This window comes from Coffea arabica, chromosome 2e (assembly GCF_036785885.1).
Source record: "Coffea arabica cultivar ET-39 chromosome 2e, Coffea Arabica ET-39 HiFi, whole genome shotgun sequence".
Classification (NCBI taxonomy): Eukaryota; Viridiplantae; Streptophyta; class Magnoliopsida; order Gentianales; family Rubiaceae; genus Coffea; species Coffea arabica.
In genome coordinates this window covers 40,559,851-40,584,828 of record NC_092313.1, presented here as the reverse complement: position 1 = coordinate 40,584,828, position 24,978 = coordinate 40,559,851, and positions in this window count along the sequence as shown.

The following is a 24,978-nucleotide window of genomic DNA, read 5'->3' as shown; positions in this document are numbered from 1 at the left end:
TGCTTAGAGGTTGACTTTTCTGACCCTTGAATGCTACCTTCTACCTTCGGCCTACTTGGATAACTTGAGAGTCGGTGCTCGGCACTGCCACAGTACAAGCACCTCCCGACTTTCTCCGACAATCATTCTTTGAATGATTAGACTTGCCACAGTAGCCACAACTAACTTGAGGAGTCATGGCCTGACCTCCAGATGATGTTCCTCTGACTTGGCCTTGTTCATGACGGCCTCCTCTTGCTAAATCCCCTCTTGGTGCTCCAGCGGTCCTAACTCCTCCCGTTCCCCTTCTCATCTTGGGAGGTGGTGTACTTTTACTTGCTTGTCCATAAGAATAACTAGGAGTGTTCCTTTTCTTAGCATGAAAGTCCCTAACTTGCAACCTTGCACTTTCGACTCTCTATGCTTTCTCTAAGGGTTCAGTAAACGTAGAGATTTGGGCTACCGCCAACCCCTCCTGAATCTCCACATTAAATCCTTGCACAAAGCGTCTTATCCTTTTTCGCTCATTAATCACCAATTTCGGAGCATATTTAGAAAATTTAATGAATTTCCCTTCATATTCTACCACACTAAAAGTTCCTTGCCTCAACTTTATGACCCCGTCCTCCCTTTTCTCTTGAATCAATGGCGAGAGAAATTTCTCATTAAACTCTCGGGTAAAGTTTTCCAGGTCCAAGGGGTCGGTGCTCTTTCCCATTTTTTCCTTATCATATCCCACCAAGTGCATGCTACACCCTCAAATTGAAAGGCAGAAAAGTGCACTCATCTCTCTTCAGTATAGTCTAGGGCGGCAAATATATTAGTTATTCTCTTCAACAAATTCTCCGCTAACTCAGGATCAGGCCCTCCAATAAATTTAAGTGGGGCAAAATTCAAAAATCTTTCCAAAGCACTAACATCCCCTCTATCCTGAGCCCCAAGTTGATTATTAGGTCCTGGACCCTCTCAATCTGCTAATCGCTCTAAAATATCTGTCATGCGGTTGATGGCAGTGGCCACCTGGTCACTCTCTACATTTCCTTGTTCTTGGATCAACCCAATTGCTGATCCTTGATCATCCTCTTGAGGTTGGGTTTGCCTAACCCCACGCTCACGACCTCTACCACTCCTTCGTCCATCCATGATCCTAGTTATGCCTAATGCAAGGAATAAAATAATTACGCGAGAAAATATTTAAAATACAAGCCAATGCGGAAAACATTTGAAATAACTAGCATATATTAACACCTTAAGATTCATACAATCAGCAAGTCATGGGGTATTTACAAAAATATAGCACACAGGTGCCACAAAAGTACATTTAGTCATGCACGTCAAAAGTAGATCCAAGTGCTTCAAAAGTAGGCCACATAGTTAAGCAACATACAATGGCCTTTGAACTAGCACCACCCAGCTATTCCTGACTACAAAAGTCAAAAGATTTATCACTCCAAATCTAATCCTCAGTAGGACCGTCAGGCAGGACCTCCTCCTCTGGGTCCTCCTCAAAAGGCTCCTCCTCAGGAGTGCCCTCAGGAATCGGGCTTTGAACAGCGTCTATCACCTCCTCGATCAACATAGTGGTGTCAGCCAATATCCCAACGGCCCGATCCCGGACCTTCTCGACTACCCTAGTCAATCGAGTTCTAATCCTCTGAAACTCGTCACGAGCGGCCTCAGTCCTAACCAGCTCGTCTACCACCGTCCCCTCTAGCTCCGTAATCCTAGCGTCCTAAGCGTCAACCATAGAGCTCAGCTCCTCAATCTCCTGGAGTAAGGCTCTGTTGGTACTCACCAACTGCCGTCGCTCATCATCAATGGATAGTACAAGGTCATTAGGGTAAGCGTGTGTCGCCTTACAGGGACAACGGGAAAACCTAGAGTAAGGCGAGAATCGAACGCGAGCTCTTCCACCAAGTGTTCGATAGTAGATAGACCTAAGAGTCTCCACATGGCCGTTAGCATGCCCATTACCATGAGCAGCATGACTCCAATTTCCATTCTCCATCTGTACAAAACAACCAAAACTTCTAGGTTAGAAACTTAAAGGCACTAATTCGCTCAAACATCATTTAAAGTATAAATAAGTTATCTGGTTCCTATTCTCAAAGATAAGGTTTCTAATACATTCCCCATTTAGATCTCTAAACCTAGCACTCTGATACCAACTGTGACGCCCCCACTTCTCCCTAAGGCGAACTAAAGGGTATCGGCGGGACGCCTGCCCAACTGTCGCCAGGAATCAATACAAATCCAATTCAAACTTAAGGATAAATAACCAAATAATAAAAGTCGAAGTGAAGAAAAGTCGCTTCCTTAATGGAACATTCAAATCTTACATCATAAGTCACCAAAAGTACATCAACTTTTTAAAATACAATCACTACAAGTCGACTAATCAATTACATTTCCAGATTCTAACCAAAAGTAATCAAGTCGGCTTTCCCAAAAATTCTTTCGAATTCGAGCTCCTGTTAAGGAAAACAAACTAATAGGGTGAGCTGACGCTCGGTGAGGCCAAGAAAACATGCAAACGCATAGTTCACATAACCATGGCATTTGTATGAGAATTAAAACAAGAAAATTCAAGTAATTCATAAATAATAATAACACACATTCAATAAGGATACAGGAGCTCTCAGGAGCTAGATTCCACTTGCTTTGCCAAGGCTCGATCAAATACCTCCACGAGATGACACTCCGTCAAAATCGGGTAGGTATTAAGTCCGTAGAACTCCACTTACTCTTCTCCTGTTCACCGTTACACCCCCTGCTCCGGGCCCGCACTTCTTTTATAAAAGGCACTACTCCACGAAATGCCAAGCGAGATCTCTTAATAGATCAAGTTTTTGATTATCTCATGGTTCACCGAGTTTCTCGACCAAGCCCATGCTTGATCGAGTCGCAAGTTCGGCCAATTGAGATTTGGGCGTCCCCCAGTTACCGTTATAAGTCGATGAGATTCACTCCAATCGACAAATACCGTTATAGGTCGTTTAGATTCACTTCAATCGGCATTCAGTCAACCACATTCAATTCAATTATGAGCAGTTCAGTTATACAATCAGTTAAAAGAGAGCGAGTGCGATAACGTACACACTCGACTCAACAATTATAAATCATTTAATCCATAAGAAGCAATTCACATAATTGGCAACTATTCATGCACTTGACACTCGCCAATTCAAAATAAGGGAGTAAGTGCAAATAAAATCTTTAGTGGCCGACTCCGAAATTCTCTTCAAGATCCTCTTGACTGTCAGAAGAAATAACAATTAACTATTGCTCATAAATAATTAGAAACTCCTCGCCAAACCAGGAAGAATGTACTCTTGTTTAAAACTAAGACACTGTCTCAGAAGAGTTTTGATATCTCAAAAATCGAGGTTCAAAAGTGAGAACTTAAAATTACAAGAGAAACTTGCATTCTCTATGAAAATGAGTTTAAAACGGACAATCAATATCGAAAGACAATGAAAAGTTCTCAAAAACTCATTTCCCAAGAAATCATAAAATTTCAGTTTTGCGCGATAAACTTGGTAAAATCAGATCTTGAGTTCGGTAGATCCAAAAATGAAAAAATTTATACCGTTGGAAACTAAATTCATAGTACTAAAAGTTCCTAGAAAACGCTTTTCTAAGATTCTAAAGCGAAAGCATTTAATTTTCTGCTCAAAGTTGCTGATTCAAGAAGGTAAGACGGAACCAGTCTTGGTTTTCGGTGATATTTGAAAATTCGGCAAAATTCACAGAAAGTGAATCAGCCTTTGAAATTTGTAAAACAATAAGAGTCCCATACAAAGTTTCAAACACAACATGCGGAACTAAATTTGGAGTTTTGAACAACAAGATACAACAGTTGGAAATTGGTTGACTTTTGTACTCTGATCAGTGAATTTTCCAGATTTGAAGAGCAATCTTTGGGGCATTGTTCGAGTATCAAAATAGTATTGAAATGACACCAAATTTGGTACATTTAAACTTCCATATATGGACTACTTCTCTACCAAAATTTAGGTAAAAACTTGCAGGGGAAGATAGTGAACGAAACGACCAAATTTTGGGAAATGTTTCAAGGCTAATCTACCAACCGTAGTTCTCTTGCTTTCTCAAATGTTTTGTCCAACACAATCAGCCCCAATTCGCTCCAATTTTGAAACCAAAGTTCCAGAAATGTTTACTAAGCAATTGATGGTTAAATGACACTAAAATTTCCGAAATATAACATCCCAAAATAGATTTGACCATTCGGTCAACAACGAAGGGAAAAGTTTCTAATTTCCAGATTTGTCGCATTTTCGAAACCAAAACATATCGGACTTTTTACAACTCCAAATTGAAAATGGTTTATGGCGTTGGAAACTAGGTTCCAAATTTTACAATTTATCAGAAGACATCATTTTGAAAATCCTTTAACAAATGGGACAAAATTTAGTCACAAGAGGCAGCTTCCAGTTTCATTTGCATAAACAGTTGAAACAGAACAGCCAACTTTGCTGACTCGCTACAGTACACTCAAAAGGAACCAGTAGGGGATTTTTATACCGTTGAAAATCTATGAATGTCTAGTTTCGAATGCCATAAACAACACTCAATTTTGACTTTTTTACAAAGACTTATGTTCAGACAAAGAAGTACTGTCTGAGTGTACTGTTATACGTTTTCCAGATTCGAACCTTCACAAAACTCAAGTTTTACGCAACCAATCAATACGATTTTTGAAAGACATTTTGTACACACAATAGACAATATATAACCATCAATTTCAAAGCCAACCAGGCATCAAAATTTTGAAATAAAGACAGGACAGCAAGGACAGAATTTTCTGCCATCTTCCTTTCTAAGTTTTCCTTCAATTTCTCTCCACTTTCTAATCGTAATCAAGCTATATATCACATAAACAACCACAACCACACAATCAAACCTCAAGTCAGCTACCTAGAGGTCTCATCAAGTCCGCTAGCCTATGATTTAAAGCGAAATAAATGGGTTCCTTAAGTCCTCTAACCTATTTTCTTTCTTAGGGTTGCAAACCCATGAAAACTAAACTTTAATCTTGAAGAAATTGGAAACATTAAAGGAGATGAAGATTACCTCCTAAACACTAGATGAAACCAGATTTCTCCACCAACAATTCTTCAAGAAAAATCACACGATTGCTCCTTGCTCCAAGATGAAGTGTTACTCCAAGTAGTTTGCGATTTGGTGGAAGTTTTGTGGGTGAAATGAAACTAGAACAATGGAGTTTTCTTCCTCCTTCCTCCTTGGGTGTGTTTGGTCGAATGGAGAGGTAAGAGAGAGAGTGTGTGATAGTTTTTGGCTTGTCTTGGAAGCTTGGAGGAAAAAGTAAGGATTAAGTTTAGCAAAAAGTCAACTTTGAATAGTTGTCGCGCGCGGGTTTCGTACCACCGTTTTCCCTCGGGTTTGATACACTCATGCACTAATTCACCAAGGTACTTCCTTTAACACTATAATTATTCACTCTTAGTAGTCTAGTATTAATTTCTCAAATCTCCACTTAGCCGTTCCAACGCGAAATACGCGAACTTTCGACTCGCGCGCGATAAAGCGAAATTTAAAGGCAATACGTGAAACTAAAATATAATTAACTAATACTAGTGTAAATAATTATAAAAATAACTATTTTAAGGATCAAACATGAGTTCTCACAAATTCTCTCACCATGATTACTTCAAGTGTCTCTAAAAACCAGTGAATCGACTCATGCATGCTATGTTTAAAGCATTAAAGGTTTAACAAGCCAAAAGGTATAAGTTCGCAGCCAACATTTTAGTGTTAAAACTCAAAGAAAATGGTAGCTACATAGTCTCGATTTAAGCAGGAATTTTTTCTGTAAAATAGCATCCATTTGTCGAAAGTTAGGTCGAAATTTAACCCTGGTTCATGGCTGGAAGTTTTCCTCCATAACAAGTTACATGTAAGTGGATTGCTAACCAAAAACTTAACTTTCTTTTATGGTTGAAGCATAAATCATGCAATGCCTCGTAGTGTGACTATAAGGCATGAATCTCTTTGAAAAATTCAACAAAAATGGAAGTTACAAGCTGCAAAACACAGCTTCCACCCTACGATTCAGGCAAGATTATTCCAGCAAGTGTTTGCTCACTTTCAACCATAAATCACACACAAACAAGCTCATAATACATAGACAAGTGCGAATCCAACTTTTCTAGACAAGTTTATACCAAAATATCCATTCAAAGTCCAAGAAATTTCCATGGCAAATGGTATAACAGTCAGGGTAAGCAAAATATACAGGGCAAAATCGAAGATTATAGGGTATCCTTGACCAACACTTGCACAATTTTCAGTTCACAAAACAAAATACTCATGTCTTTCTTCCAATCAATTACAAGCTGGAAACATTCCCGCAGAGCACATCTAAGTTCTCATTTTAATCTCCAACCTTCGCTTACTTCAGAATATAACACATGAAACAACATATAAACATCTAGCAAGGTATATAACATGGGTCCTAGTAAGGAGTTCATCAACAAGTCAAGATGAAAGTTGAAAATTTCAGCTTTTATACAATTGGCTAAATCTGGAAAATTTTCAGCAAAATCAATGAGCATGCAAATATGATTCAACCATATAAACATACCAACTTCTATATACACAGTTTATATAAAACATGAAATCTAGCAAAAATTCACTGAAAATTCAAAGTAAAAACTAACATTTCCAGCTTTATGCAATTGGTCAAGAACTTGAAAAAATTCTAGCAAAGCAATGAGCATGGACCAACATTTTAGCCATAAAATCCACCTTGTTAAATAAATCAATGAAGTAAATAATGTATAAATGGAGTTCCTAACTTAAACCAACAAACATTTGAGTTTAAAGCTGAAAGTTTGGGTTCAAAGTTGAAACTTTCAGTTCTACTCTAATCAGTCCACATTCATTAACCTTAACAGAATTTTCAGTAAAGTTTCTTCACAAATCAAGTCTTATTCCTCACAAATCAAGTCTTAACACAACGGTACGTGCAGGTCATATGAAGAGAAATGGGAGATATATACGTTACATTTGAACAAATTCCATCAAGATTTCTTGGGAGAAAGGAACCAAACTTGCAACTTCACACTGTCGGTTTCACAAAAGTTATTTCAGCTTTGTTGCTGCCAATTTTCTCATATCTAAGCCAACAACTTGCTACCAAAATCAAAGACAACATGCTATACATCATACATCATACTGAACAAGAAATATAACATTTATAGCATGACTTCCTAGTGGAAACTCCTCAAAAGGTCAAAATAAGATGCTGTAAATTGAGCTCATGTCCCCCTTGGTCAAATCTGGAAATTTTCAGCATACAAATCAACTTCTAATGAGATTACTTGGCTGGAACTAATATGCATCAATCATCTTGGTGTGTCTTGAGAAAAATGGAAGGTTTGGCTAGCAAGTTTACCTCTGATCTTGCAAGAATGAAAGCTGGAATGAAACTTATAGCTTCACCTTCTTCCCTCTCAGTTGCCACTATTTTTGAGCTTTGATTTTGGTACACACTCGTCTCATCAAGTGATATTCACGTATATAAACAGGTAAATCAAGTAAACACGACAAGTCATGCACTTGACACTCACCAATTCAAAGTAATTCGAGCGAGTGAAATCTTTAGTTGTCCCCTTCGGGATTCTCTTCAAGACTCGCTTGAGTACCTGAAGCAATTAACAAGCATTTTTCACTCATAATCACGCATTAATCAAGAAAGGAGTTACACTCATTTAGACTAGTCAATACCTCAAACCAAGAACCTTAGCCACTCAAAATAAAGGTTCAAAAGTGAGGTTTTATTAACACAAGGAAAACTGATTTCCTTCATGAAATCAAGTTTAAAGCCACCAATTATCATCAAGAAGGAATAACGAGTTCTCAAATTTTCATTTTCTAAGAAATCGATAAATTGCAGCTTTGCGCGTCAAACTTAGAAAAATCAGATCTTCCACTCAGTAGGTCCAAAATTGGAAAACTTGGTACCGTTGGAAACTTCTTCCAAAGTACTAAAAGTTCCTAGAATACACTTTCCCATGATTCCTAACGGAAGGCATTCAAAAAAATTGGCTCAAAGTTACTGTTTTAGGCTTGCGAGACAGTTTTGAGGTTAGTTTTTCACCAATTTTGGAAATTCGGTAAAATTCACAAAATTTGAACTAGCCTCTCAGATTTGAAAATCAATTAGAGTTGCAATCAAAGTTTAAAACAAAACAAACGAAACAAGAATTGGAGTTCTGAGCACCAAGATATAGTGGCTCAAAGTTGCTGAAAAATTGAGACGGTTAGGCAAATTTTAAGGTTCAATTTACAAACTTTGGGACTTTGTTTGAGCATTGAAATGAACTGGGAATGGCACCAAATTTAGCAGTATTATACTACCATATGAGCGCTATTCCTCTATCAAATTTCATGGAAAAATATGCCCGGAAAGTCAGTTAACAAAACTGTTGAAGTTTCAAGAATTTCCAAAGCAATTTGCCTTGTACTTTTGTTTTCCCTTTCTCAAACATTTGGCCCACAAAACCTCTTAAACATGGTTCATTTGTGTAGACATTTTCTAGGAAACATCCAAGATGTGTTTGGTAGGTGATTAACACCAAAATTTCGCAACATCAAGTCCCAAGCAACATTTGCTATAAATCAGTCCAAAGTAAGGGTTTTCAATCCCTGAGTCAATTTCGAACTTCGGCCAGAACTCACTCAAGTCAACTTGGAATTGAGCATGGTTGATGGCGTTGAAAACTAGATTCATAAAGATACAATCCCTTAGAAGAAATCATTTTCAAAATATGTCCACAGCTAGCTCACATTTGAGCATCAATTCGCTGCTCAAAACAGAGCTCCCATTGTAGACGAGAAACAGGACAGTCATGTTCAAACGATTGGTATGGACTACTCAGGTGGAATCAGAATGTGCATTTTATACCGTTGGAAAGATGGGAATGTCTAGTTTCCAGTGCTACAAACGGAACTCCATTTCGACATCGGAGTAAAAAGGTATGGCCGAAAGAAAAGGACTGCCTGGGCAATCCGGGAAAATTTTCCAGTTTTGCTAAACCTTTGAAATCGCAACAATTGACCAACCAAATCATGTTATTTTTCAATGAAACTTTCTACACCATTCATATAACATGTATACATCACAAACAAGTCATTATAACCTCAAAATGTTGCACCAAAGTGCACGAACATGGCAGGGGTAAAATGGTCACTTTTGTTCATTGCACCTTCCTTGAATTTCTACCAACAATCCAACATTATTCCACTAATTTAAGCACTAAACCAACATTAATAGCATCATCATTCATAAAATCACTCCATCCAATCCAAGTGGGAGTTCATAGAGCCCACACAACAATTTTTCCAACATAAACAAGCTACCCACATGAATATATAAGCTTATACGTGCAATATAACTTCCATAATGCAAGATTTGATGGGTTGATCGTCCATTACCTTCTTAGATGATCAAGACAGAAATTTTTGGTCCTCCTTAACCCAAGAAAAACCGTGGAAAGCAAGCTCTTTTGTAGCTTAAGATGTTCTCCAAGTGCTTAGCAAAGTGTGGTTGAATTTTGGTGTGATTTGGTGAAGATTTAGTGGTGAAATGGAGAAGAATTTGGAGCTGTTTTTCTTCCTCCTTGGTTCGGCTGTCTTGAACAAGAGAGAGAGAATTGTGTGCTGATGAAAAAGCTTCTCGAGGAAGCTTAAGTGTGTGGTTAAAGTGGCCTCAAAAGTCCGCGCGCACACGCGCATTTCGTGCTCGATTCCTCTCGAGTTTGTTGCACTAGTGTACTAAACCTCTAATGCACTTTCATTCATATTATTATTATTCACTCTAAGTAGTCCCAAAATAATGGTCTAAGGTCCCTCAATTAATCGCGTATGCGAAAATGCGTACTTCCGATTCGTGCGCGATAAAGTGAAATTTCTAAGAAATTCTTATAACGATAGTGTAACTAACTAATACTCGAGCATTTAAACATGAAAATACTTATTTCAAGACTAATGTATAAGTCTTCCAATTTTTCAAGGTCATTGTACTCTTAATTCGGTTATTGCTTCCAAACGCGCATTCACTATTCTCACTTAACGAGCTTCCAAAAATTAAATTGTGAAACAAGTCACTTTAAAAATATAACTAAGCTATAGATCCATATAATTAGGTCTAAAAAGGTTAGAAAATAATATTCGGGGCAATTGGCCAAATAAATAATTAAATGAGCTCGAAATAAGAATTTAAATAAGAAAATTTGCGAGTCCTCACATCCTCTCCCCCTTAAGAGAATTTCGTCCTCGAAATTCACACTTAGGATAATAGTCATACCCCTTAATAGTCACGCTTATCAGGTCAATCAATAACTTACACTCTGCAACCCATTTTTCATAATTTCTACTCACCCAATTAGTAGTCAAACTTTGATTCTATCTCATGAATCTAGGGTTTTGTAAAAGTGTGTGTCGTACTATGGTCACTTAGAACCTTAATTAAATAATAAGAAGCAAGAATCATACCTCCAATGACCTTAGCAGGATTTGAAACCTGTTGATAGCCTAATGTATAAACCCTAACTGGTGCTTTAGATCGACTTCCTCCAGCACTAGACTGCTTTGCAGCTGACTTTTCAAGCCTTTGAGTACTACCTCCTTCTTTCGGTATACTCGGACAGTTCGCGATCTGATGTTCAGTGCTGCCACAATACAAACACTTTCCTGATTTCTTCCAGCACTCATTCTCTGTATGGTTAGGCTTGCGACAATAACCACAAATAACTTAAGGAGCCACAGGCTGACCACTTGGAGGTGTCTCCCTCGGTTGATCTCGTCCATTGTGGCCTCCTCTTGATTGAGTCTTTTTTTGTGTACTAGATGTCTCTACTCTTCCCGTTCCTTTTTCCTTTTTAGAGGGTGGGGCACCCTTATCAGCTTGTCCAAGAGGGTGACTGGAAGTGCCCCTTTTCTTGGCATGAAAATCCTTAACTTGCAACCTTGCACTTTCGACTCTCTGCGCCTTCTCTAGGGTTTCGGTGAAAGTAGAGATTTGGGCCGCTGCTAACCTCTCTTGAATCTCTACGTTAAGTCCCTGTACAAATCGCCTTATCCTTCTCCTCTCAGTGGCTACCAATTATGGGGCGTACCTAGAAAGTTTAGTAAATTTTCCTTCATACTCAGCCACACTAGACGCCCCCTGCTTCACTTTTATGAATGCATCCTCCAGTTTCTCTTGAACCAAGGGCGGGAGAAACTTCTCATTAAATTCTCCTAAAAGGTTTTCCCAAGTCCAAGGGGTTTGTGCTCTTTCCCATTTTCCCCTTATCATATCCCACCAAACACGTGCTGCACCCTCAAACTGAAAGATAGCAAAAGTCACTCGCCTTTCCTCCGCATAATCTAGGGCGGAGAAAATGTTAGTCATTCTTTCTAGCCAATTCTCCGCTACCTCAGGATCAGACTCACCAGTGAACTTAGGCGGGTTGAATTTAAGGAACCTCTCCAAGGCTCTATCTTCCCCTCTATCCTGGCCCCCAGGTTGGTTAACTAGCACTGGTCCCTATCTCTCAGCTAATCGTTCTAGGATGTCAGTCATCCTATTAATGGCAGTAGCCATTTGGTTAACCTCTCTATTCTCTTGTCCTTGGGTCGGTCCAGTTGCCGATTCTTGTTCATCCCCTTGAGGTTGGACTTGCCTAGACCCTCGCCCACGACTCGTCCACTCCTTCGTCCGTCCATAATTCTAGCGATGCCTAGTGCAAGAAATAAAAGTGGTCAAGCGAGAAATTTCTTAAAACAAGAGCCGATCTTGAAAATATCCGAGATAACATTAATTAACATGTATTTACACTTTAAAATTCATAAAATTAGCAAGTCATGGGGAAATTACAAAAATATAGTACACAGGTACCATAAAAGTACTTTTAGTCACATACGACTAAAGTAAAGTCAACTGTCTCGAAAGTAGGTCACACAGTCATATAAAAGTACAATGGCCTTGGCACTAGGATCATCCCAACTAATTCTAACTACATCAGTCAAAAGGGTCTAATTTTTCTCGTTCATTTCCAACTCATACCAAACACTTGGATCCTATTGAGTTACATAGGACCATCCATCAATCTTTCTCTACCTCTCTCTCTTAAGCTCAACTACATTCCACTTCTCTCTAGTTAATATTATCCCACACTCGGTTAAAATATTTTCTGTCTGATGTCTCATTTCTCTTACTACACGAACTAGACATCCGTTGACCTCTTGCACTTGCTCTCACAAAACATTAATCCGTTCTTGTTCCTCGCAAATGGAGATCTCAAGTCCTTAGCATTGCCCTCAACTCTTAAGTACTCGGGTACAAGAATCCGAAATAAGGTAATTCACAACTCGAGTTGGCCAGTCCCAAGAGTAAATCACCACATTTGAAATTCCTACCCAGCATACTTATCTAACTTACCCAAGTATCAAGATAAAGGATTTATACTTATCACATTCATGATTCACAACTTACGATCTAGAAGAGTACTTAGGCCTTTACTCATTCACATAGTAAGGACCATAACACCACTTGGCCCAAAATCACGTGAAACGGCTCTGATTTTTATCCCTACAAGCAGTCACTTAACTTTAAAACCAGTCCCACAGTCTGGCATTCTAAACTTTTAAGCCTAGGATACACTACAAAGATCTGAAACCTAAGCTCTGATACCAACTGTGACGCCCCCACTTCTCCCAAGGGCGAACCCAAGGGTATTCGAGGAACGCCTGCCCAGCTCTCGCCAGGACTCGAAACAAATCGATTCAAATTTAACAATATACAACAATTTGTACTAGTCTAATAAGGAAAAGTCGCTTCCATAATCGAATATCTAAGTCTTGCACCGTTGGAATAACGAGTTCTCAAAATTTCATTTTCTAAGAAATCGGTAAATTTCAGCTTTGCGCGTCAAATTTAGAAAAATCAGATCTTCCACTCAGTAGGTCCAAAATTGAAAAACTTGGTACCATTGGAAACTTCTTCCAAAATACTAAAAGTTCCTAGAATACACTTTCCCATGATTCCTAACGGAAGGCATTCAAAAAAATTGGCTCAAAGTTACTGTTTTAAGCTTGCGAGACAATTTTGAGGTTGGTTTTTCGCCAACATTGGAAATTTGGTAAAATTCACAGAATTTGAACTAGCCTCTCAGATTTGAAACTAAATTAGAGTTGCAATCAAAGTTTAAAACAAAACAAGTGGAACAAGAATTGGAATTCTGAGCACCAAGATATAGTGGCTCAAAGTTGCTGAAAAATTGAGACGGTTAGGCAAATTTCCAAGTTCAATTTACAAATTTTGGGACTTTGTTTGAGCATCGAAATGAACTTGGAATGGCACCAAATTTAGCAGTATTATACTACCATATGATCGCTATTCCTCTATCAAATTTCATGGAAAAATATGCACGGAAAGTCAGTTAACAAAACTGTTGAAGTTTCAAGAATTTCCAAAGCAATCTGCCTTGTACTTTTGTTTTCCCTTTCTCAAACATTTCGCCCACAAAACCTCTTAAACATGGTTCATTTGTGTAGACATTGTCTAAAAAACATCCAAGATGTGTTTGGTAGGTGATTAACACCAAAATTTCGCAACATCAAGTCCCAAGCAACATTTGCTATAAATCAGTCCAAAGTAAGGGTTTTCAATCCCTGAGTCAGTTTCGAACTTCGGCCACAACTCACTCAATTCAACTTGGAATTGAGCGTGGTTGGTGGCGTTGAAAACTAGATTCATAAACCTACAATTCCTTAGAAAAAATAATTTTCAAAATATGTCCACAGCTAGCTCACATTTGAGCATCAATTCGCTGCTCAAAACAGAGCTCTCATTGTAGACGTGAAACAGGACATTCATGTTCAAACGATTGGTATGGAGTACTCAGGTGGAATTAGAATGTCCATTTTATACCGTTGGAAAGGTGGGAATGTCTAGTTTCAATTACCACAAACGACACTCGATTTTGATATCGGAGTAAAAGGTTATGGCCGAAAGAAAAGGACTGCCTGGGCAATCCGGGAAAATTTTCCAGTTTTGCTAAACCTTTGAAATCACTACAATTGACCAACCAAATCATATTATTTTTCAACGAAACTTTCTACACCCTTCATATAACATGTATAAATCACAAACAAGTCATTAGAACCTCAAACTTTTGCACCAAACTGCACGAACATGGCAGGGGTAAAATGGTCACTTTTGTTCATTGCACCTTCCTTGAATTTCTACCAACAATCCAACATTATTCCACTAATTTAAGCACTAAACCAACATTAATAGCATCATCATTCATCAAATCACTTCATCCAATCCAAGTGGGAGTTCATAGAGCCCACACAACAATTTTTTCAACATAAACAAGCTACCCACATGAATATATATGCTTATACGTGCAATATAACTTCCATAATGCAAGATTTGATGGGTTGATCGTCCATTACCTTCTTAGATGATCAAGACAGAAATTTTCGGTCCTCCTTAGCCCAAGAAAAATCGTGGAAAGCAAGCTCTTTTGTAGCTTCAGATGTTCTCCAAGTGCTTAGCAAAGTGTGGTTGAATTTTGGTGTGATTTGGTGAAGATTTAGTGGTGAAATGGAGAAGAATTTGGAGCTGTTTTTCTTCCTCCGTGGTTCAGCTGTCTTGAGCAAGAGAGAGAGAGTTGTGTGCTGATGAAGCTTCTTGAGGAAGCTTAAGTGTGTGGTTAAAGTGGCCTCAAAAGTCAACTCTCTCCCCGTGCGCACAAGCGCGTTTCGTGCTCGATTCCTCTCGAGTTTATTGCACTAGTGCACTAAACCTCTAATGCACTTTCATTCATATTATTATTATTCACTCTAAGTAGTCCCAAAATAATGGTATAAGATCCCTCAATTAATCGCGTATGCGAAAACGCGTACTTTCGATTCCTGCGCGATAAAGTGGAATTTCTAAGAAATTCTTATAACAATAGTGTAACTAACTAATACTTGATCACTTAAACATGAAAATACTTATTTCAAGACTAATGTACAAGTCTTCCAATTTTTCAAGCTCATTGTACTCTCAATTCGGTTATTACTTCCAAACGCGCATTCACTATTCTCACTTAACGAACTTCCAAAAATTAAATTGTGAAACAAGTCACTTTAAAAATATAACTAAGCTATAGATCCATATAATTAGGTCTAAAAATATTAGAAAATAATATTCGGGGCAATTGGCCAAATAAATAATTAAATGAGCTCGAAATAAGAATTTAAATAAGAAAATTTGCGAGTCCTCACAAATCGTTGTATATGAAAAATTATGTCACAAGATTTTGCCTCCCGTACCCATTATATTGCATCCCTTTTTCCTTGATCACTTATGTTTGTATATAATTTAATTTTCTTTCTTTTAGATTTCCTTTTTGCATACTCGTGACCCTTTTAAGGGATTATTTTGGTCTTCGTAATTAATGCGATTGATATCAATTAAACCCTTGAATGGACATTTTGTCCCTTCGATATTTTCTATAAATTTAAATTTGCATTCATGTAGGAAACATCCAAACGTAATAAATTTAAGGGTTAGATTAGCAAAATTTTGACTAAACCTCACAACTAACTTAGACTAAGTTGAAAGGGTGCCTTATGTAACGTCCCCACTTCTCCCAAGGGCGAACCCAAGGGTATCGGCGGGACGCCTGCCCAACTCTCGCCGGGACTCACTACAATTCATAATTCAAAACTAGGAATATTTCAAATAACTTCAATATATATATTTAAAGTACTCCAAAACACTTCATATTTACAATTAGTTAACTCTCAAACTTAATACAACTCAAAAGAATATGTACTACGGCCATTTGCTATAATACAATTTAAAGTTTCCAAAAAGGAAACTACTTAATACTATTCGCGAGCACTCTCGGTCTTGAACCCTGTTAAGGAAAACAAAAACATGAAATGAGCTACACAGCCCAGTGAGGTTCCAAGACACTCTAGCAGTTCTAATAAATTAAATAATTTGAGCATACCACATGTATGGTTCAAGGTTGCACATTGGCACATTAACATGAAACAGTTATCATTGTATAGAAATAAACACATATTGAAGGATACGGTGTTCCAGTGGAACCATTTCGGTCAACTTCACCTTATAACTTCCGATCCCCTCAGTTTGTCTGGCTATCGCTTTATCCCTCCTGTGGTAATAATCGAGTATACCGAAATGGTGGCCCAGGGTTCCAACCTACTCGATCGAGCCCAGTCCTGGCTCGAGCAGGTTAGTAACCAAGGGCAGGGTCTAGTTCAGCTTAGAGCTTACAATATGCACAAGTAATCAAGTAAATCGGTAAACGGTAAACAGTAAATGGTAATAGTTCTCGGTTAACGGTAAAAAATCTACCATTTTAGTAGGTCGAGTGAGATAATGTACACACTAGCCTTAAAACGGTGGGCAATTTCATATGAACAATTATCAGTAACACTTAACACTTAAACACGTAAGCAATATGCAGTAATTTCATATGAACATGTAATTTACGATAATCAAGTAATCAAGTAAGCAGGGAATCAAGTAAATCAGTAAACAGTAAGTAATCACGGTTAACGGTAAACGATAAACGGTAATCGGTAGACATTTATCATTTTAGTAAGCCGAGTGAGATAAAGTGCACACTCGCCTTAAAACGGTGGAAAAGTTCATAGGAGCAATTATCGGTAGTATTTAACAGTTAAACACATAATGACCATGGAGTAAACATGTCGTAAAACTATTCAAGTCACGTACTCCTATATGGAACACTCACCAATTCAAAACAAGTGAGTAAGTGTTCAAACAAGTGTTTAGGTGTCCGCTTCGAGTTCCTCTTGAAGGTCCCCTTGAACGCCTGAGCAAACAATAATTAACTTCACTCACAATCATGCATTTACCAAGAAAGGATGCCCACTCATTTAGACTAAATCAAAGCCTTAAAAGAGAGCTTTATTCTCTCAACTCGAGGTTCAAGAGTGAAGTTTTAAAGTCCGAAGAGAGACTAGCATCTTCCATGAAATCGAGTTCAAAACGTTCAATCGATATCGAGAAAAGAAGTCAAGTTCCTGAAATTGCATTTTTCTAAGTAATCGGCAAATTTCAGCTTTGTGCGTCAAGTTTAGAAAAATCATATCTTGCACTCAGTAGGTCTAAAAATGGAAAATCTTATACCGTTGGAAACTAGATCCAAAGCACTAAAAGTTTCTAGAAGACACTTTCCAAGAGTCTAAACAGAAGACACTCAATTTCGGTTTAAATTTACTGACTTGCACTTCCAAGACAGATTCGGGGTTGGTTTTTTATAAACTTTGGAAATTCGGAAAAATTTACAAAATGTGAACTAGCCACTAAAATTTAAAAATCAATTAGAGTTACAATCAGAGTTTAAAACACAACAAACGGAACTAAAATTGGAGTTTCGAGCATCAAGATATAGTAACTCAAAGTTAGCTAAAAATAAGGACAGATTGAACATTTTCCAGATTTGAAAGGCTATCTTTGAAATATCATTTGACAATCGATTTGGCATTGGAACTACACCAAACTTGGTACGCTAAATCTTCCATGTATGAACAACATTTCTACCAAGTTTCATACAAAAACTCCCACGGAAAGGCAGTCATTAAAACAACTAAAGTTCAAGAAATGTTCCAAGGCTAGACTGTCTTCTCACGTCTCCTTCCTTTTTAAAAGCTTTGTTCCACACAATCAACCTCAATTAATTCAAATATTGAAACCAATGTTCCATAAACACCCAATAAGCAATTTAGAAGTAATTGACATCAAGGTTTTCGAAATATAACTTCCCAAATCAGATTTGACCATTTGGCCAAGAGAAAAGGAAAAGTTTTCTAGATTCGAAGAGCAACTTTGGAACATCATTTGTATATTGAAATGGTCTTAGATTGACACCAAAATTGGAAAAATTCAACTTCCATATGAGGACTACTCCTCTACCAAATTTCATGCAAAAATTCGTACGGGAAGTCAGTTAACAAGACCACTAAATTTCCAGGAATTTCTAAGGCAATTCTGCCTTATGCTTCCGTTTTCCTTTTTTCGAACCTTTGGCCAATGAAATCATCTCAAACATGGTTCATTTATGAAGGAAAGATCTAAGAGACATCCAACATACATTTGATAGGTGATTAACACCAAAATTTTCAAAATAACAAGTCCCAATTCGAGCTAAGCCATTCAGCTAGCCAAAACTAGGGTTTTTTTATCACTGGTGCAGTTCTGTAATTTGGCCATAACTCAGTCAATTCAACTTGGAATTCATCATGGTTGGTGGCGTTGGAAACTACATTCATATGGATACAATTCATTAGAAGATATCATTTTGAAATTCAGTTCATAGCTAGCTCAAATTCAAGCAACAATCCTCAGCTCATCACTGACTTTCTAACAAAGCAGTAAAGCAGGACAGGTAACTTTGAAGAACTGGTATGGCTCACTCAAGTCGAATCAGGGGATACATTTTATACCGTTAGAAAACTGGAAGTGTCTAGTTTCAAATTCCACAAACGGCACTCAATTTTGACATCGGAGCAAGGAGTTATGATCGTTTAAAGTTCGCTGCCAGAGTACCTCTGTACACGTTTTCCAGGTTTGAAAATATTTCGAAAATCCAACTTTTACCCAACCAAATCAAGTGATTTTTAGTGAAAAATTTCCACACAACCTATACAATATATCTACATCAAAATCAAGGTTATTTGGTCACAAAATAAATTGAACCAAGGCCTCTGCACAAACAGGGCAGAATCGGCTCTTTCTCATGCATCAACCTCCCTTTGGTTTCCTTCCACTTTTTCAACTTATACTCACTTATTTAAGACTTAATCAACATAAACAACACCCAAAATCATCATATCAGTCCAACATGTCCATTGTGGGATTTCATAGAGCCCACTCAAATGATTTCCAACAAAATAAAGATACCCACATGAAGCTACAAGCTTCCAAGTGAAATCTAACTCACTAGAATCAAGTTTCAAAGGTTGGATGATTTACTACCTCTTGGTTGATGAAACTCAGAAATTTCGGCCACTAAGAGCTCCAAGAAAACCGTGGAAATGATGCTCTCTTCCTAGTCCAAGTGAATCTCCAAGTGATTTGCAAGTTGGATGCAAAATTTGAGGTGATTTGGAATAGGATTTGAGGTAGAAATGAAGTGAAAATGGAGAGAGCTCTTTTCTTATTCTTTGGAGCTAAGTTTCGGCCAGCAAGAATGGTGAGGAGAGAGAGAGAGATCTTATAACTAAAGCTTCCCTTGGAAGCTTGGAAACTTGGGGCCAAAGTTTGGGAAAAGTCAACTCTCAATAGTGCGTGTACTCGCGCGTTTCGTGCCTGTTTCCTCTCGGGTTTATTTCACTTGTGCACTAAACCTCTAATGCACTTCATTTATCACTATTATTATTCACTCTTAGTAGTTTAAAAATAAATGTCTAAAGTCCCTCAATTAGTCGCGCGCGCGAAAACGCGAACTTCCTACTTATGCGCGATAAAGTGCAATTCAAAAGAAATTCTTGTAACGATGATATAACTAACTAATACTAAGGTAAATAATCATACAAATAACTATTTTAGAAACAAAAACATGAGTTCTCACATGAGCCTAGTATTAATTCCTCAAATCTCCAATTAATTTGTACTAACGCGTCTTTCGGAAAACTTTCGACGCGCGCGCACGGTATAAGCTTAAACTTTAATTCACTCACATCTAATTTCTCAATTAGTTTTCTTAGTCTACTATTGACCATTCTTAATTCTCCAAGAGTAATGTACTCTCGGATCGAACATAGCCTCGAAAAATGTGTACTCCTTATTTCTCGCTAAACGAGCCCTAGAAAAATTAATTTTACTAACGAGACATATTAAAAATATAATTGAGACATTATTCCATGTAAATAAGTTTAAAATGATTGAAATAAATCATTCAGAGAAAACAGGTGAGTAAATAATTAATTAAGCCAGAAAAATAAAATAAAATAAGAAAATTCAGGTCCTCACACCTTAGGTTTGAGTTAATCGAACATTTGCCTTTCCTTTCTTCAACCGTGATTCTCGAACTCATTTTCTCTTATTTTCAAAGACCTGAAGTTGTCGAAAAGGGTTTTATTTTATTCTATTTTTAAATTTTATTTTATTTAAATTTTGTTAGAAAAACATTTTGGGTGACTTGGTACTCCCAAACTCAATACCAAGTGGCGATTCCTATTTTCTTAAAACTCTTTTTAGACTAATTTTTGGACCCAAACTGTCGCATTCTTTAAAGTCCCATTTTAGGCCCTTTATCTTTATTTATTCTCCAAAATTAAAAACGCATTTTTCTCACTCACCTTTTAATAAAAATTCATTTCTTTTGTAAATGCCTAAATTTTATTTTTCAAAAAAGGGGCGCGACACTCGCCTTCCTCTCCCCTTCTCCCTTCCCCTTCCCCACCACACCTCTCTCTCCCTTGATCTGGCCTCGACCAAATCGAGACCTTTAGTTGGCACTAGAAGCCACGATCTGGTCGTGGTCAGATAGCGACCATTTGGTCACACTAGATCTAAGGGAGGAAGGAAGGGGCGGGGTGTGGTTGGGAAGGAGAACGGAGGAGAGAAGAGGAAAGGAAGAAGGAAAGAGAGGGGTGGTGGGTGATGGATGGTGAATAGTAATATTAATTTTTAAAAAATATCATAAAAAATTTTATACTTTAAAAATATATGAAAATATATCCCAAAAACACCTCCAAAAACATCACCAAAAAATCTACAGTTGACTTCATTTGAATTAGTTGTTTTTTAGGTTGTTTTTAAAAAACATTACTGTACCAGTCATTAAAAAACAGACAATGTCATTTGGATTGTTGTATGTGAAAAACTCATAGTTTTGTTTAAAAAACCTTCGCTTCGATTTCTCTGTATTTGAAAAACAGCTGCTACGACAAAAATTTTTTCATCTGCAATCAGTTGTCAAACTATTTATGGCTATTTTTTTCATTTGACAAACGCCACAAGCCCAAGGCATTTTATGGCTAATCATTAGAACAACGGTGCACATGACCAAATTGTGCATTGTATCACTTTTGACAACAGATTGTCAAAACACGTATACTAATGCCACTCCCGTTAACATTTCCATACTGAAGTGTAGGACCTACCACCCAGTGCTGAAACCAATTCCAATAATTTAACACAATTCGACCATACACTAAGGTTCCAATCCAAGTACATCTTCACAAACTTAGGTACTGCAGCATGGACTTTTTAGCTACACTTGTACAATTCCGTGACAATTGTCCATCTTCCCATGTCCACTTCTATTGAATAAGGAAAAAATAACATGGCCTGCTCCATGGACTTTACCTAGTCCATCTCGCAGCGATTAAGATACATATGATTGGCAATTGCCCGCCGATCTTCGTTCCAATCAATAATTCCTTGTCGTGACATATCAACTGGCTAAGGAGCATGGACTTGGTTCCCTTCCTCGAAACTATCTTAATCGGCTCTGACGACATATCTTTCCTCGAAATATTGATCGTTCGGTACCTGATCTTACATGAAATTATGCAATGTACAATAGGCAAGGAAAATATTATTCTATGTGGCCATCAGGTAATTCTGCATTAGCCCCTTAAGTATTGGGAAGCACTTCTTCAGAACTCCGAACGTTCGTTCTATAATGCTCCTAACTGATGCATGTTGCTTGTTGAACAGGCTTTTGTTGCACGCTTCTGTGCCAATCCCCGAGCAGCTCAAAATGGAACCATGAATCCAAGCATATTTGTATATGCAGCGCCTACCACATAATACTTACCTTCACATTACCAATTCAGTCAAGTCCAACAATTTCAAATACACAAAAAAACATGATTTGCTTTCCCAACTCTAATACTAAAGCATTACATTTTTGAGTTTTATTTGCATTTTTGGGATTCAAATTCAGGTCCCCTTTTTCCATCAACCACCGGACCTCATTCATGGTAAGATATTTTGGGAACATACCCGCCAGTGGCATAGGAAATGTTGCATTTTGGTCAAGTAAGGTGCTTTGTAGTACTCGTGAATCATGCACATTGCTCTCCCAACCTACCCAGACATATACAAACCTTATGTCATGGTTGCAGGCCACTAACACATTTTGAAATAAGCTGTTGTGTCTATTCTAATATCACTCTCTATCTCTTGCATTGCACCAGGCCGAGATGTGAGTACCATCTAATGTCTTGACACAATCCAATTTCAAATTAAGAAATTATGAATAATATATGTACAAACTTATATTATTCATTGCTGAGAACAAGGTTAACTTAAACCACGAGCAATACTTCCCACTATTCATAATCCATGGATGAATTGCATAGAAATTCCTCGGCCAGCGTTTCCAAGGAATCTTGAAAGTGTTTGGCCAAAACCTGATGCCGCTTATCATGACTTAGGCACACAATGGCAATGACAACTGAATCATGAATACCAACCCTCTATGTAGGGTGTAGTTGCCAATAATCTCGCTATAGCAATATATCATATAAGGCCAGGAACTGTGGAACCTCTATGCGCATTTTCTCGAATATCCTATCCCTGAGGCCATTTATGAGCTCGATTACCCATTGCTTGCCGCTTAAAGCACTGCCTTGAATCCTTCATCTCCCCAGACCACTGGAATTAGGGTCAAATAGAGCCAACAAAAATATCACAAATAGAACATATGCCAACACAACATCATCATTATCGCTCCTATCTTGTTTATCAAACCCCGGCAAGTTAATGAAATTATCCATTCAGTGTCCACGAGATCCCACCTAGATGGAAAGAAATTGCCCCAAAGGAAAGCAAAAAAAGAAATGTGCCAATCATATGCTATGTAATATTAAGCTCGAATAAAAACCGATTGTGTCGATATTTTGCTGCATTTGCATTTAAAGATAGTTTCAATAACACAGATGGCCAAATAGTGTTAGAAAAAATTCAAAAAAAAATGAAGTACAAATGACCGTCATAATAAATAGCCAATCCAATCGAGCGAAAACAATGCAAATTGAAAAAAAATCTTCAAATACAAATAGCTGACAAGTACAATAACTCAAAAAATAACAAGGTAGAGTAAATAACCATTGCTTAGTGTGCATGTTCCAATTCTACTAAGCATTCTAAAAAGCAGCGTGTTATATAGGAACTATAAACCATCAAGGTAGCAATGCAATCCTACAAATCTTTATTTGGTTGGGGAGATAGACACCCTCGAAGTCAGGCAAACTCAAGTATATCCTTATCGGATCTGGCGATGAACCAAATGGCATACTCCTCTAGATCTCGTAAGATATCGGTCACCTTGACATGAACTTTCCATGGGAAGTTTAGAGGAGATAGCTCCTGGAGGACAACTTCATAGGCAAACGGTGCATCTAATATGGGGAGGAGCATTTTTGGAAGGGGAACTCACCGACATTGTGCTACAGCTCTTTTTCCAGCTAACAAGGCTCTACAGTCCGTTCAGAATGTGATCAACTCTATTTTGTGAAAGCTTGGATGCGCCAAAGATGGGGTTTTCATTTGATGTGTCCCTGGATTTGCGTTTACCCTTTCCCTTTTTGGATTTCACTTTCTTCAGGGAAATCACCTGGACTTCATCTTCAGATGTGTCGTAGTCAACCAGACCCTTGCCCCTCGTATCTCTCGTGGCGTTTTCCATTTCCTTTCCTAGCTGAATTAGGATGTGAATCTTCAAATTCAGCACTAAAGTCCCAACTAGCACTGCTATTCACAAATACTGGCTCGAGTATGTGATAGATGAAGCAGGATTTGTCTCTAAATTGTGCAAAGTGCCTATTAACCTAAATAAACGCAGCGCAAATTCAAACATATTTCAAGGCAATGTGACTATTTACTTAGTTAGTCCTATCCATAGTCCTGAAGTAATAAAGGAAAAGGTTAAATGTATGCTCGCATTTACAGCCATACGTGCTACAAGTCAGTCCACCTAGCATTGTCCTGCACGAAGATGTATTTCTCATTATCGCAACCCATACCAATGCCTCTCCTCTTGAACGTCATGTACAATTTAGTGAGATTCTTTAGAGTATAGTATTTAATTCGAATTGTGTCCTTACAGAAGGAGGTCCTATAAAAACCGTTCAGGCGACTCTAAATTTCAGGAACAACATAGCTGGAGATGTTGTGGGGGGGGTAATCTCGCCATTTATGTGCATGTTGATAAGATCTTGGGCGAAAACAATTTCATGCTCCTTACTGAAGTGCGAATGCTCCATATACAGCTTTCTTGATTTAGACATCTTAATTGGGAGAATGAATTGCATTTCAAAGTTTAAAATATGAAATACAGAAAAACACATACCAATATTTGGAATAAAGTAGTAGACAGGAGGGAAAAGTTTACCTTAAAGTAATTGGTAATGCATAATTTTAGATCATTTTCCCCATAATCGGATTGTGTAGTACAAGAACTCAGTAAACTGGTTTCTCTTAAGGCTGTGAACATAGTCAAAGTAGAACAACTGTGACTATTTTCCCCTAAACCAAAAATAAGTTTTGAAGCAATGCACTATATCATACCCTTTGAAGCACCCCTTGTAACAGGCAGTATGTAGTTATCCCGAGCTTCGATAACTTTGCTTCGATTCGAATGAAATGTAAGCCCATTCATGTGATAGTGTGGAAAGAAAACCAAAAGGGAAGAAAAAAATGACTAGTAACGGTATATATGTGCTCCAATTACTATATAGATAAGAGATATTCTACTTGAGGGTATAAATAACATTGGTAATAGTAAAAGCCTATTGAAATGCAAAATTGGTATGGAATGAAACAAGCTAGATTGTTGAATGGAATGTTTCAGTTTATTCTTGTGGATGTGATATTGTTAAGAGTGTAATAGTCATAAACGTTTGAGCAAATATATGGTTAGCGGTCCTTTCCTCGAATTTTATTTGCGTGAAATAGTA